The sequence below is a fragment of the Geospiza fortis genome, unplaced genomic scaffold (assembly GCF_000277835.1).
Source record: "Geospiza fortis unplaced genomic scaffold, GeoFor_1.0 scaffold194, whole genome shotgun sequence".
Classification (NCBI taxonomy): Eukaryota; Metazoa; Chordata; class Aves; order Passeriformes; family Thraupidae; genus Geospiza; species Geospiza fortis.
Genome location: NW_005054322.1, coordinates 1,222,783 through 1,235,176, shown reverse-complemented (window position 1 = coordinate 1,235,176; position 12,394 = coordinate 1,222,783). Strand labels below are relative to the sequence as shown.

At 41.2% G+C, this 12,394-nt stretch overlaps 1 protein-coding gene across 1 annotated transcript in view; it reads left to right on the top strand.

Moving 5' to 3' along the window:
- The first annotated feature begins 6,187 nt into the window (after positions 1 to 6,187).
- ELF1 (E74 like ETS transcription factor 1) overlaps positions 6,188 to 12,394 on the top strand; it is a 55,310-nt gene continuing 49,103 nt past the window's right edge. The window contains 1 exon segment of the mRNA XM_005420740.2: positions 6,188 to 6,417. The gene's annotated coding sequence lies outside the window, so the exon portion shown is untranslated.

The following is a 12,394-nucleotide window of genomic DNA, read 5'->3' as shown; positions in this document are numbered from 1 at the left end:
AATATGATTGTGAAACTACAGTTACACTTTGTGATACCCAGTGCTGAGCACTGTCAGAAAATTAATGTTTAACTTGCCCTTCCAACCAGACTCAATTTCAAGTTAAAAGCAAGTTGACAAGGATACTGTCAGTTTCCTCCTCTTTGTGCCTGCTACATGTGCTGCCCTACATAATTTTGGAGCTAACAAGAATAGTTTCCCAAGGATGTGATGACATAGTTTGTTTTTAGTGGAGGCTGTCTTTCCAACCAGAAGATGACCCTCTTAGGAAGAGCTTTCATGAAAACTGTGTCTTGAAGGCACCAGGGCTTGCACATTGTCTACTGATGACAGAATTTGCCTGGCATTGTCCTCGGACGTGGTGGTTGCATTATCCACTCATCCTCTTGATGCATTTTCTGTTTTGTGCTGTCACTCCTCCATCTCCAGAGCCTCTGTAAAATATTTACTCTCTGTAGCTATTCAAGCTTTGTCCTGATGCCTGTAAATTAAGCATGCAAACTAGAGTATTAGCTATCAAGAAAATAATTGTGAAGCTTATGGGCAGTGGAGGGCAAAGGATTGCAAACTGCACACGTTGCAAGAATTCACTTCTCTCTCTCACGGTGCCTCTGAACCAGCTTGTGGAGAGCTCTGTGAGCCCAGCTAAGGGCTCCAGGTACTCTTGGTGGTGAGCTATTGAGAGGCCATCCTGTTAGTTCGGGTTTTTTTAAAAAGACCAACTAATGTTTATTTCAAAAAGAGAAAAGAAGGAACTGTAGAGAGGAAGTGTCTATTTGGGGACCTTTTTTCTTTACAGAAAAAAGATGGTTTAGTCATATGAATGAAAATGAAACTTTCTGTGTTGAAAAACAGTCTGAAGTTTGCTGAGGATGGCTTGCAGGGTTTTCAAATGTGTGGGTCCTTTTTGGTGAAAAAAGTGTATTTATTTTAGTATCAGTTCAAAACAACAATGAAATAAGTTGCTTTTGAAACAACTAAGTGAAACACAGTTTTAATTTGTCTGAACAGGCTGTAATCTGAGCAACCTGATTTAGTTGAGGATGTCCCTGCTCACAGTAGGGGGGTGGACTAGATGACCTTTAAAGGTCCCTTGTAACAACAACTATTCTATGATTCTTACACAGAAACCATTAATTTAGACTATTTAAATATGGACTATGAAGGAATTTCCAGAGGAAAAAAGCAGAAAGAAAGTTACTTTTGGCAGAATATTTTCCTATTTGGGCACTTCTGAAATACATATATCTGATTATGAATGCTTGGTGTAATGCAACATTCTACCATTTGTTTTTATAAAGACCTAATTGTCTTTTAGTATGGTCCTTCAAATGACGTGTATTAAATCTTGTTTCAGTGGTACTGGACTAGAAATAATTCTCAACAGTAAGAAATATTGAAAAACTTTTGCCAAACTACAAGAGAAGATCTTGGACTTAAAAACTTTTTTTTTAAATTATAACAGGGGCATTTGCAGAAAAGTTTTAATACTTTCGAAGCAATGTAGCTAGAATGGTATATTTTGTGTAGAGATTCTGGTGTTTTGTAATGTCTAAAGTGTCTCTTATGGATGCCATGTGTTCAGGTGGCTTCGGAAGCATTTTGTTAATTTGAACTTTTACACTTCATAAACAGAAAAGCTGTGATAACATTTATTGATATATGATAATGTGAAATCTGTGCTTTTGAGGGGAGAGGTGGTAGCAGTTATTACTTGCAGAGAGCTAGCTGGGTAAAATCCCATTGCCTTGAGAGAGGAAACCCAGGACTACTGATGCATGCATGCTGCACAGATGCAACATGTCAGTAAAAAAAGGAAATTGAAAAAAAAGTCAGTGTGAAGTTTGGTTCATTTTTGCTTCCTTAAGTGAGGATCTCTAGGTGGGGTGAAACCTCTGCTGTGAGGAGAAAGTAGTTTCTTTCTGACAGAGAGTGCCTTCAGAGAACGTGTTACACTGTCTGTTGTGAGCAAGCCTGGTATTTATTAACTAGATGGGACAACAATGCTAGTGCCTTGATGCTGGCTCTGGTATTTTCGCATACCGTGTGCTTACAGAGCTTTGGTGCACACTGAAGATTCTTCAGCCTCACACCAGTTGCTTTTTCACTCATAAGTGAAGGCAGCGTGTGTAACTTCCCTGCTGGCTTGGTGGCACAATCCATTAAAGCCATGCAGCAGTGGTTTGCATGGATGTGCCCTGGAGCACAGGAGGGAGGTTTAGGCTAAGCCAGTTTTACTCGGATAGCGAACTCTCCTGGAGGTGATGGGTTGTAAATCCTTAAACAGCTCATTTAGCATCTGCCCAGGCCCTTAGCTTGCCCTTAGGTAGGACTCAACAGTAAAGCTGTATTAGTTGAGGTAAAGTTGCAGTTTAAACTCTAGACCGACATTTTTGTGAGTGTGCGAACCTGCACCAGTCTAATTTAATTTAAAATGTGCCTTTAGCAAAACAGTCAGAGGTGGGCATGGTCATTCCTGGATGTTTTCTTGGCAGGAGCACTCATCCAGCTGCTTGAGGACTGCCATCCTCATTTTTTCTCGCTGACAGCATAGATTGTTTTCTAGTGCTTTGTTGCCTTCCCTTCCTATCCGCAGACCAAGCTGCTTGTGAGAGCAACATTTCCTTATCTGGTTCAGCCAAGATGAGCCAAGTTGGCAAGTCAGATGTCAGTGCCACAGAGGTTGCTGGGCTGGTTGATTGAACCAGGTTAGGGATTGATTTCAGAGTGGTGGAGTTGTGGAGTTTGTAAGAGCTGGGATTGAGCAACAAGGGGAAGGATGAAGTAGCATGGTTGTCCTTGGAAATGGACCACATTTCATGGCCAATGCTTCAGCAAAGTGATACTTAGGATGATTGACTTAACACTCTTCTACACATCACATCAAAACTTGTTTTCCAATGAATTATCTGAACACCACAGCTGGATGCTTCTGATTGAGAAGAAGAATGTGTTAACTAATAAATTAAATATTGCCCAAAGTTATGGAAAGGAATAAACCTTGATAATATAAAATGGGAGGAAAAGGTGTTTGCTTGTTAATTTGGGATCACATGCAAATAAAAGCTTTTGGTGAAGACAGAAGCTTGGGCTTTTTTGTTCTTTTTACTTCTGTGAGAAGAAGGGGAAGGAAACACAGGGATGAGAACTACATTGCTGCAGTTTTGAAAGAATGTTAACTTCTTGCTTTGTTTAAAAATCTTTTAGTTATTCCTGTCTGCTAAGTCAGGCTATTGAAATGAAATAATGACCTTTGCTCTGAGCCTGAAACAATGCAGAAGAAAAGCAGGTGTTTGAGAAGATTAAACCTCTTGCCTCGGCTAAGAAGTGTTCTGGTAGGGCTGAGGTTCTAAGGGTGCCATATTCTTGCTGAGACTAAAAATGTAAGAATGAGGAAGAATTTTAGAAGTTGATTATGGTCAGTTGCCAAGGGCAATGCCATGATAAATTATTAACTCATTGCACTGTACTGCCTTGTAGTGCAAACAGAATAGTTGGTTATTGTGCTCTGCTTGGTAAGTCAACACTGTAAAAAATTCCTCAGTTATCTGGAAAATGTCTTCTTTGGGATGTTTATTAAAGGGATACAGTAGAATTAAAAATCATGTTCCCCTCTGCTGAAGCTGGTTAAAACCAGTAGAAATCCATGGAGGCAGTTTCTTTCTTTCTGTCTGGGGAGCCTGGTCAGCAGTTGTCGGTCAGCTCAGTTTCGCTTTTGCTCCTCTCTTCTCACAGTGCTTTGGTGAGGTGTGGTCCCTCCTACCTTCCCAAAAAGCACACTGGAGCCAGGCAGTTGGGCTGTTAGGTGCAGAGACATGAGGCAAGTTGACTCACAGCTGTTCTGCTGGAAAAGCCATTCTGTGGAGACCACTCCTCCCGTGTTAGCTGTAACTGAGTCAGATGAACGAATGCAGGAACATGTGGGTACCTTCCTGATGCCATGCAGCAGTGGTCTTGAGGGGTAAATTTTCAATCTTTTAGGAATTAAGTCATCCTGATGTTTGTTTTGCTTTTATAAATGTAAATACCACAACATTTACCTTTTAATTTTTGCTTCAACTGTACAGAGCTTGGAAACTTAGATGATTTTAAAGTGTCTCAAAATAATTTATAAATGAACATTCCCCTCCCCCTCTTATATTAGCCCTATGCTTCTTACATTAAATTTCTAAGTTAATAATCTATAATTTATATAATAGATTTGAATTTGCATGTAAATATTACTTTTTGTGTTTGTTATGCTTGGAGTTAGTACCATAGTAATACACCATGAAAATAAATATGTATGAGAATTTTGAAATGTTTGCTGTGATAAAATCTTTTGCAGGACACAGATGAACTTTCAGGGTTAAAAAGAATATCGAGCTTGAGAGCAAACCATTTCTGGACCAGTGTCAGCATCTGCCACCCCAGTTTTCTTAGGAAAACATTGAATCCTGCCAGTACATGTTGCAAGATATGACCATCGTGACTTACGAACTAAGAAGCAAATCTGCAAAATGCTGTTGACTACATAGTATTGTTGGAATCTGAGATGGAAAATACTTTTTTTTTCCCAGTTCTCTTTTTGCCAATCCAGCAAAATTTAGTAAGGTTCAGTTCATGCTGCAAGGCTTTTTTGTTCAGAAAGGCTTTTGAGCAACCATTACTTTTTGTATCTTGCTTTTTTTTTTAAATTTGTTGGCTGGTTGGGATTACTTGAGTACTTGTCAAGGGTGGGACATGTGTCTTAAGTTGATGTCAGAAATGCTGCTGAAGAAAATGTTCTCTTAGTGTCTGATGGGTCCTAGTTTAGGGCTTTCATTCTGATTTCCGAGGCATGAAGTGGTCAAGCATTCAGTGACATGGGGTGATGCAGTCTTGTCTTTTGAGGAAGGGGACACATGTGGTTCTGTGAAACAACCCAAGTAGTCACAGAACTCATGTGGGAGCACATGAAAGCCAGGGACAAAATATACTGTGTCAGAGGAACCTAATTGAGGAATATGTTTCTAGTTAGAAATGAGGAGAATTTGGACCCTGTTCTTTTTCAGGGAATTGCAAACCTCCGGCTTTGAGGTGGCTGTTCCACTAAGAGTGCCAATCACCAAGTGAAGGCATTTTTATTCTGAACTGTTTTGGGATGGGGACAGAGACCATGTTAGAATGGAGCACCTTGGTTCCGTGAAGGGTAAAATGTGTCAGATACTCCTTGAAATCCAGTGAAGATGTGTACTGCTTTTAGGTTTATGCAGAAAATTCTCCTAGACTGCAGCATTACATGATAGTGTAAAATCATTTAAATATCTACTGGTTGATATATTTCCCAACTTACATGACTGACCCATCTTCTGTTGCTTTTATTGGCAACCCTGCCGATAACAGCAAAAATTGATTTTCCTCCATTTTATACCACCAGTTGGTCATTGATGGAGAACAGATATGAGGCTATCTTAATAATTTCTCATCCTGCCTGAAAATACAGTTTTTAGGCTGACTAAGGAAATGATGTTTTCTGTCAGATGATATTATGGGGAAATCTAAGACTGAATAGAAGACAACTTACAGAGGGGCTGACTATAGCATATTGCTTTACATATGGATACTATAGAAGTTATAGCTGTGCTGGAGTTGCTTTTCACTGAAGTTGTGCTTTGTCTAGCAGTTGTTTTTTGTGCTTATCACTTGAGTACCAAATGCTTCTTCAGGGTTTCAATTTTGCAGGAGACTAATAGGTGTGTTACTCTAGGTATTAGTGTTGGAAAAGCCCTGTAGATCATTAACCTGTCCCCATTTCTAGGACAGGATGGTCGTAGAAAATGCTAGTACTGTATTTGGCAATGGGTTTTTTCCCACTGGTTATAGTTCACATCTGAAGATTTCAGAAAGAATCTTAAAAGATTTCATCTGCTGAGCAAAGTAACTTGGTTTGTTGATGGTGTACAAGCCTGGCTGAGGAAGACCAGACTCAAAAACCTCCACAGCTGGCCTGCCTGTTGTCCTGGGCCCTGCTAGATGAGAACATGCCACCAGTGTTTTGTTCACTGCTTTGGTGGCCTTCTGGGGCCACATTTCAATATGCTTGACCTGTTTGCGTCCATCAGGCCGGCTTTCTGCACGTGGACCTAATTGGCTTCGTTTTTCTGTCTTCTGTTTCTTCAGAAGGTGTCCCGGAGTGCCTGCTCGTGGCGGGCGGTCGCAGCCCGTGCAGGGGACAGCCCTGGCAGCGCGGGCAGGAAGCGCTGGCGGCTGGGCCCAGTATCTTGGGCTGTGCTTCCTGTCGTTAAACCACGAGCAGGGGAGCAGATGCGCCAGAGATGCAGCGCCGCCTGCCCCAGGCAGCCATTGTGCAACCAACTGTCTCCTCAGCACCACGCTCTGCGCCCATGCGCCTGGGGCCTTGCTGTCCCTGCCAGCCCCTTCTTCAGGCACCCAAAAGTAAGGATCAGGGTTTGTGTAGTTCAACAGAAAGCAGGACTTGAACTCCTCCATAACCATGGGAGTTATCCTGGCACAGCAAGAGCTGAGGTCCAGCGTTTTGCTTTCCACAGTTGCCAGCGTGGGAGTTTTTAAATGCATCTGAGAAATGGGAAGGTTGGGCCTCAAGTTGTGCAATTTCATTAATGTCTTTCTGGGCAGGTAATTGCCACATTACCTGACCAGTTTTTATTGTAAAATCTGTGATCTTCTGAGTGGTTTTTTTTTCCTTTTTAATTATTAATTTTTTCATCTCAATACACTTGTGGTTTTGAGACAGCTCTGGCTTTCAGTTAAACAGCTTTTTGGAAGTGCACAGGAAAAGCACATAAAACCTATTAAAAATGATACAATTTTTTAAATGTAAGTTGCATGATTTCTGAAGATATAGATGTTATTGCAACATAATTAATTTCCTGAAACAGAACTCTAGTAGTATCTACCCCAGCACTAGATTTTAGAGAACCGAGTAGTCTGCACATCAAAATTATTTTAGAACTGGAACTGTGCATACATTTCAGCCTTTTTGTCCCGTTTGGTGATCTTTTCTTCCTCATCTGACAGCATTGCTGCTCCCAGAATATCGTTTTTTTCTCTTAAACTGTATTTTTGTTGACTAGCCAGCATTGAGTAGGGATGTCTTTGCCATGTGATAAAATGATTCTGTACTATATGCTCTTTAAAATATAGGGTCTCAGCCTGAGGGTCACATTCCTCAGGGTGGGGAAGAGTAGAAAGGTTGTAGGGGTAGTGAGATTGGATGGATAAGGGGTTTGGGGATTTTCTGTTGCTGTTGGTTTAGGTGTTTTTCTCCTCTCTTGCGTTGGGCTATGGGGTGCTCTGCATGGCAGCCGCATGAGAGGTTTTGCATACACGGAGGAGCTGCACTCAGAGGCAGGCACCGCTCTGAGCTCCTGGTCCCCCGGGTGTCTGCAGGGCCAGGAGCCAGCACCACAAGGGCAAAACTCGGCACTTTGCCTCTGTGAAAGGCACCAGCTCTCACATTTCTAACAGAGATGCACTGGAAGCCTTTCACAGAGACAGGATGATTCTGCTGGCCTTTCTCCCTTTCAGGTTTTGAGCGCTGTTCTCAGTTTCTCATGTTTGAGAAAGGAAAGGTACAAACAGGGCACAACCCCCGAGGGGAACACATAGTAAAACCTCCACAAAACCTCCACTGCTTCAAGTGTATGGCATCTTGAAAAAAGGCATAGATTTGGGGCTTTTACCCACTCCCACACAATTCTGATATTATTTCATTGTATCTATGGTCACAATAAGCCACTGAGACTTCACAGAAGCAGATGAAATGTTAGACAAGAGAAATGAAAAAAAGAAAGGAGGGTGGACGATAAATTAAAGGATGGATTAGAAACTATGTAAAACAACCTGTCTCTGCATTACCTTGTTTATTGTACTACTTAATCTTCCACTACCACTCAGCTTTCCCTTGTGTTTTCTTCTTTTTCTCTTTTGGGGGGGCTTCTTTTGTTTGGTTGTGTTTTTTTAGTTTTTTATTGTGGGGTGTTTTGTATAGTTTTTTGTTTGTTTCTTTAGGGTTTTTTGTTTTTGCTTTTTTGTTTGTTTGGGTTTTGTTTGTTTTGTGATGTATAGTGGGTTGTTATTTTTTTTTTCTTATTTTCTTTTTTTTTTTTTCCTCCTGACTCTGTATGAGTTGAATGTTGTACTGGGAGAGGAAAGGGTAGGTTAGAAATGATACATAAAAAACATTCTGCCTCTGGTTCCTATGATAATTTGTGGGTTTTCATAACAGAGATGATGTCTGCTGAGGAGCTTCTTGCGTGATGAGGCTGTGGTGCTGCAAGAAAAGCTGGAATGTTTGTTTTCCCAGAGACCTAAATGAAAACTGTCAGAGGGCTGGGACAGCTATCCTGTGAAGAAAGTCTAAGAGGGCTATTCAGCGCAGAAAATCAAAGACTCCAGGGAGATCTTGTTGCAGCCTTTCAGTGCATAGATGGGACTTTTAAGAAGGATAGAGATGTTTTACCAAGTCCTGTAGTGCCAGAAAAGGGACAATGGTTTTTGATTGAAAGAGCATAGATTTAGATTAGACATAAGGAAGATATTTTTGACAATGAGAGTGGAGAGACACCAGTACAGGTTGCTCAGAGAAGTTATGGATGCCCTATTGCTGGAAGCTTATGTTGGATGGAGCAATGTGATGACAGATGTCCCTGCTTCTGGCGTTGGGGTTGGACTTCAGTAATATTCAAAGGTCCTTTCCAATCCAAACCATTTTCTGGTTCTCCGCATTGGGGCCTGCATCAACTCCTGATAATTTAGAGAAGTCAGATGTGAGCTAAGGAAGGACCTTTCATTTTCAGGAGATGGAACCTACCTTTGTTCCCATTCATTATATGGAAAACTTAGAGCAATCTTAGTCCTTTCTTTTGGAAACATTGGAGGTTCTTAGAATGAAGGAAAGGTAGGAACAATCTTCTCCTTGTGGGTTAAAGTGGGGAAGAGCTGCTGCAGGAGAAATATGTCTCCTCAATTCCCCTTCTGTGTATGACACTGTTAGGGTTTCTCTTTTGGGAAGTGTGAGTGGACTTGTGCAGTCACCTCATTCAGACAATGCCTGAGAGTGCATGCCAAGTGCATGCTGAAGTATCTGTATTACTCACTCTGCAGAGCTGAGGGGAGGGAGAAAGAGGTCTCCAGGTTTGTGAGCCACTGGCTGTGGTGAGATTGTGCTGCTTCCTTTTCCAGAATGACACCAAGCTGGGCACACAGCTCAGCACAAGGTGATGGGGCAATTTTGTGTTTTCCCCGGGTGATTTGGTTCCCCCCCAGTCTGCCTGCTGCCTTGCTTCCCCCCACAGCTGGGGAGTCAGGCTGGCTCACAGGGCCCCGTGGTGGGGGCTGCAGCTGGATGGCACAGGCACATGCACAGCAGCCACCTCTGATGCCTTATTTAGTTCTGCAAAAGACATGGAAACTTGAATGATGAAATGAGGAAGAAGTGGGGCTTGAATTTCTCTACACCTGGTTGGTGGGAGCTCTGAAAGTTTCCAGAGTACACTGATTCTGTAGGTGTTTTCATGCAACACTCATAAATTCTGTGTCAAGTTCATTTCATTAGCAGTGAATTTCTATGTCTCCCAGGAGCAGGTGTGTGCTCATGTAAGAGTGACTTAGGCTTCAGTGTACACTTCCCCAGACATTACGAAATGAGAAATTCTGGCCTGTCCAGACACTGCTTTCCCTGGAGGGACCTTTGCAGACCCTGTTCCTTTTCCATAACACTCTTAAGAAAAATCTTTTTGCTTTTTTATTTTAATCTTGTTGGTCTTTAAGTTCTGCTTTGTCACTGTTTGAAACCCCATGGTGGGAATTGTTAGTCTAACAACAAATCAGAAGATAATTTATATTCTCTTAATAGCCAAGTTCAATAGTTTGAAATTCCCCAGACTAATAGTCTCCTTTCTTAATCCCACCCCATGCAAATACTTTAGAACATGAATTTAGGCTACACTGATCTGTAAAAAGAAAAATGTACAAATGGCATGGGAATATTAGTTTCTGTCTTATTCTGCATAGCTGCAAGTTAATGCATTTATTATGCTAAACATCATGAAGAATATGCATTTTTAGAATAACCTGGAATGAATATATTGCATTTCAGAGTGCATTAAAATTAGAAGCTTAAAGGCCCAAAAAAGCTAACTTTTAATTATGTCTTGAGTGAATGTTCTCCACTAGAACTGTGTAAGCAGTCTCTCACCTTGAGGAGGTTTTGAAGGCATGATTTTAGATAGTCTCTGCTTGGTTCTTTAACTAATTTTTTTTTCCTGCAGACATTTAAATTAATTGAGTCTGTAACATTTTATGTCCTGGATAGATGTTCAGTACAGCAGAAACATCTGTACTCTTCATACTGTTAATTCTGCTTCTCCAATTCAGGCAGCCTTCAGTACCTCATTGATTTTACCCAGCAGCAGCTTTTGGGGAAGAGCAATATTGAACAAATAGGTGAAGGGCATTGTTTTTAAAAAGGCATTTGCTTCTGGACCCTTACTGTGCAGGATTAAGAAGCAAAGACACCATCATACTCTTAAGTCCAAGGACTGGTGGATGAAAAGCTGGACATGACCCAACAACATGTGTTTGCAGCCCCAAAAGCCAGTTGCATCCTGGGCTGCATCAAAAACAGTGTGTCCAGCAGGGTGAGGGATATGATTCTGCCCCTCTGCTCTGCTTTCCTGGGATCCCACAGTTCTGTGATTCTGTGAAAACAGCACAGTTCAGTGAATTTCTGACTTGGAAACTGAAAGGTAATGATTACCTTTTGAAAAGCTGTCTGAAATGAGACAAACGTGCAAGACGGAAATAAGAACAGTGTAGAAGCATTTGCCTCTCAAAATCTTATTCTTAAAGCATAACAAGTGAGTAATGCTGAAGATGCTAGTGCGGAGAAAGAAGGAAAGATGATGACCAAGTCTGGAACTAAAAAGCTCCAACCTGCAGCTTCTCTGCAGGGATGAAGGAGTCATCTCTAGAAGGTTTAGAGACAAGTGAATTGTGTTGCTTTTTTCCACGTACAGTGTGGAGAGACTCAGTGTGTCTACACTGAGATTATTGCTATAACCTGCACATAGAACTCTTTGTGCTATGTGCTCCACACCCATAAGTAGTTGGCTGTCTAGTAACAAGGTGGTTTGTGTATCAAACAAGTTACAGCAAGAGCCTAAGGTCTGGGTTTTGTTGGTTTGGGTTTTTTTTCTTTGTTTTGTTTTTTGAAGTCCCTCTGGCTATGTAATACTCACATTTTCTAACCAAGACCATGTCCCTCCCTCCATGTCTAAGTGCTGTGTTTGTGTAGGTACTTTCTTAAAGTTGTATCGAATCTCAAGTTCAGTTTTAAGCTAATGTTTTGAAAGTATTCCTTGAGTTCAGAGCAAACTGGTCAGTAGGTGATTTTGCTCCCTTTCCTGCATGGTGCAGATCTTACCTATTGTTTTTGGCTTGAGCATATCTGGAGTATTTTGTTCCTTCTTGTCTTTCTCTTTGGTGAACTGTGACACTGGTACAAATTTTCCATGCAGAAAGCACGTCCCAGCTTAGAGCTGTGGCTCATGCTGAGGGAAAATACCCAGTTACAGCCTTCCAACCCAAATTAGCCTTCACCCTTCTACCTGCAAATTGAAAAGCTTATGTCCCTCAGTCTATAGTTTTCAATAAATTTCAGTTTTCTTTGTTAGGCTTTAGATGACATTTGAGTTGCAGCTACAGTGATCTGTAAATTATGATACACTGGAAATCAGACAGAAGATTTCACCTCAGAAAGGTGTAACAAACGTCTTGCCTTGGGAGACTTTCTTAAAGATGTGCTTTGTTTTGGTCATGGTTAAGAGACCCTGGCCTACATAAAGGCTGTTTGAGCTACTGTAAAAATCCTGTTTAAGCCAAAAATTAAGTTGAATGTTTTTGTGCTAAAAAACTCCAGACAATTATATTAGAAAAGACAGTGAAAAAAAACTACCCCAGACTCGTGAGACTTGGAGGTTAGTGGGAGGGAGTTCAGAAGTCTGACTGAGGGCTCTGACTTCCCTGTGTGCAGCTGTTCCTTATCAGTCTGCCTGATTGTAGGTATGGTTTGGTACTTTGCACCTCTTCTTAAATTACCTTTCATTGCCATTTCTATAGACTTTTGAATTGAGTAATTCTGCTTGTGAGATGTTATGAGGTGTTGTCACCTTTTCTTGGGTTGGGCATTTTTTTGCTTTTTGGGGTTTTTTGAATCTATACAAAAGCTCAGTGCAAGTATCAGCTTTGTGATTTTGACGGTAGGAGATGTGTCTGAATTTTTCCAAGAGATATGCTGATGGAGATTTGTCTCTCCCATCCCAACCTTATGAGTGAATCCCTGCCTGTGTTAGAAATAGTGTTGGACTCTCCAAACCCTTAAAACAAAAAA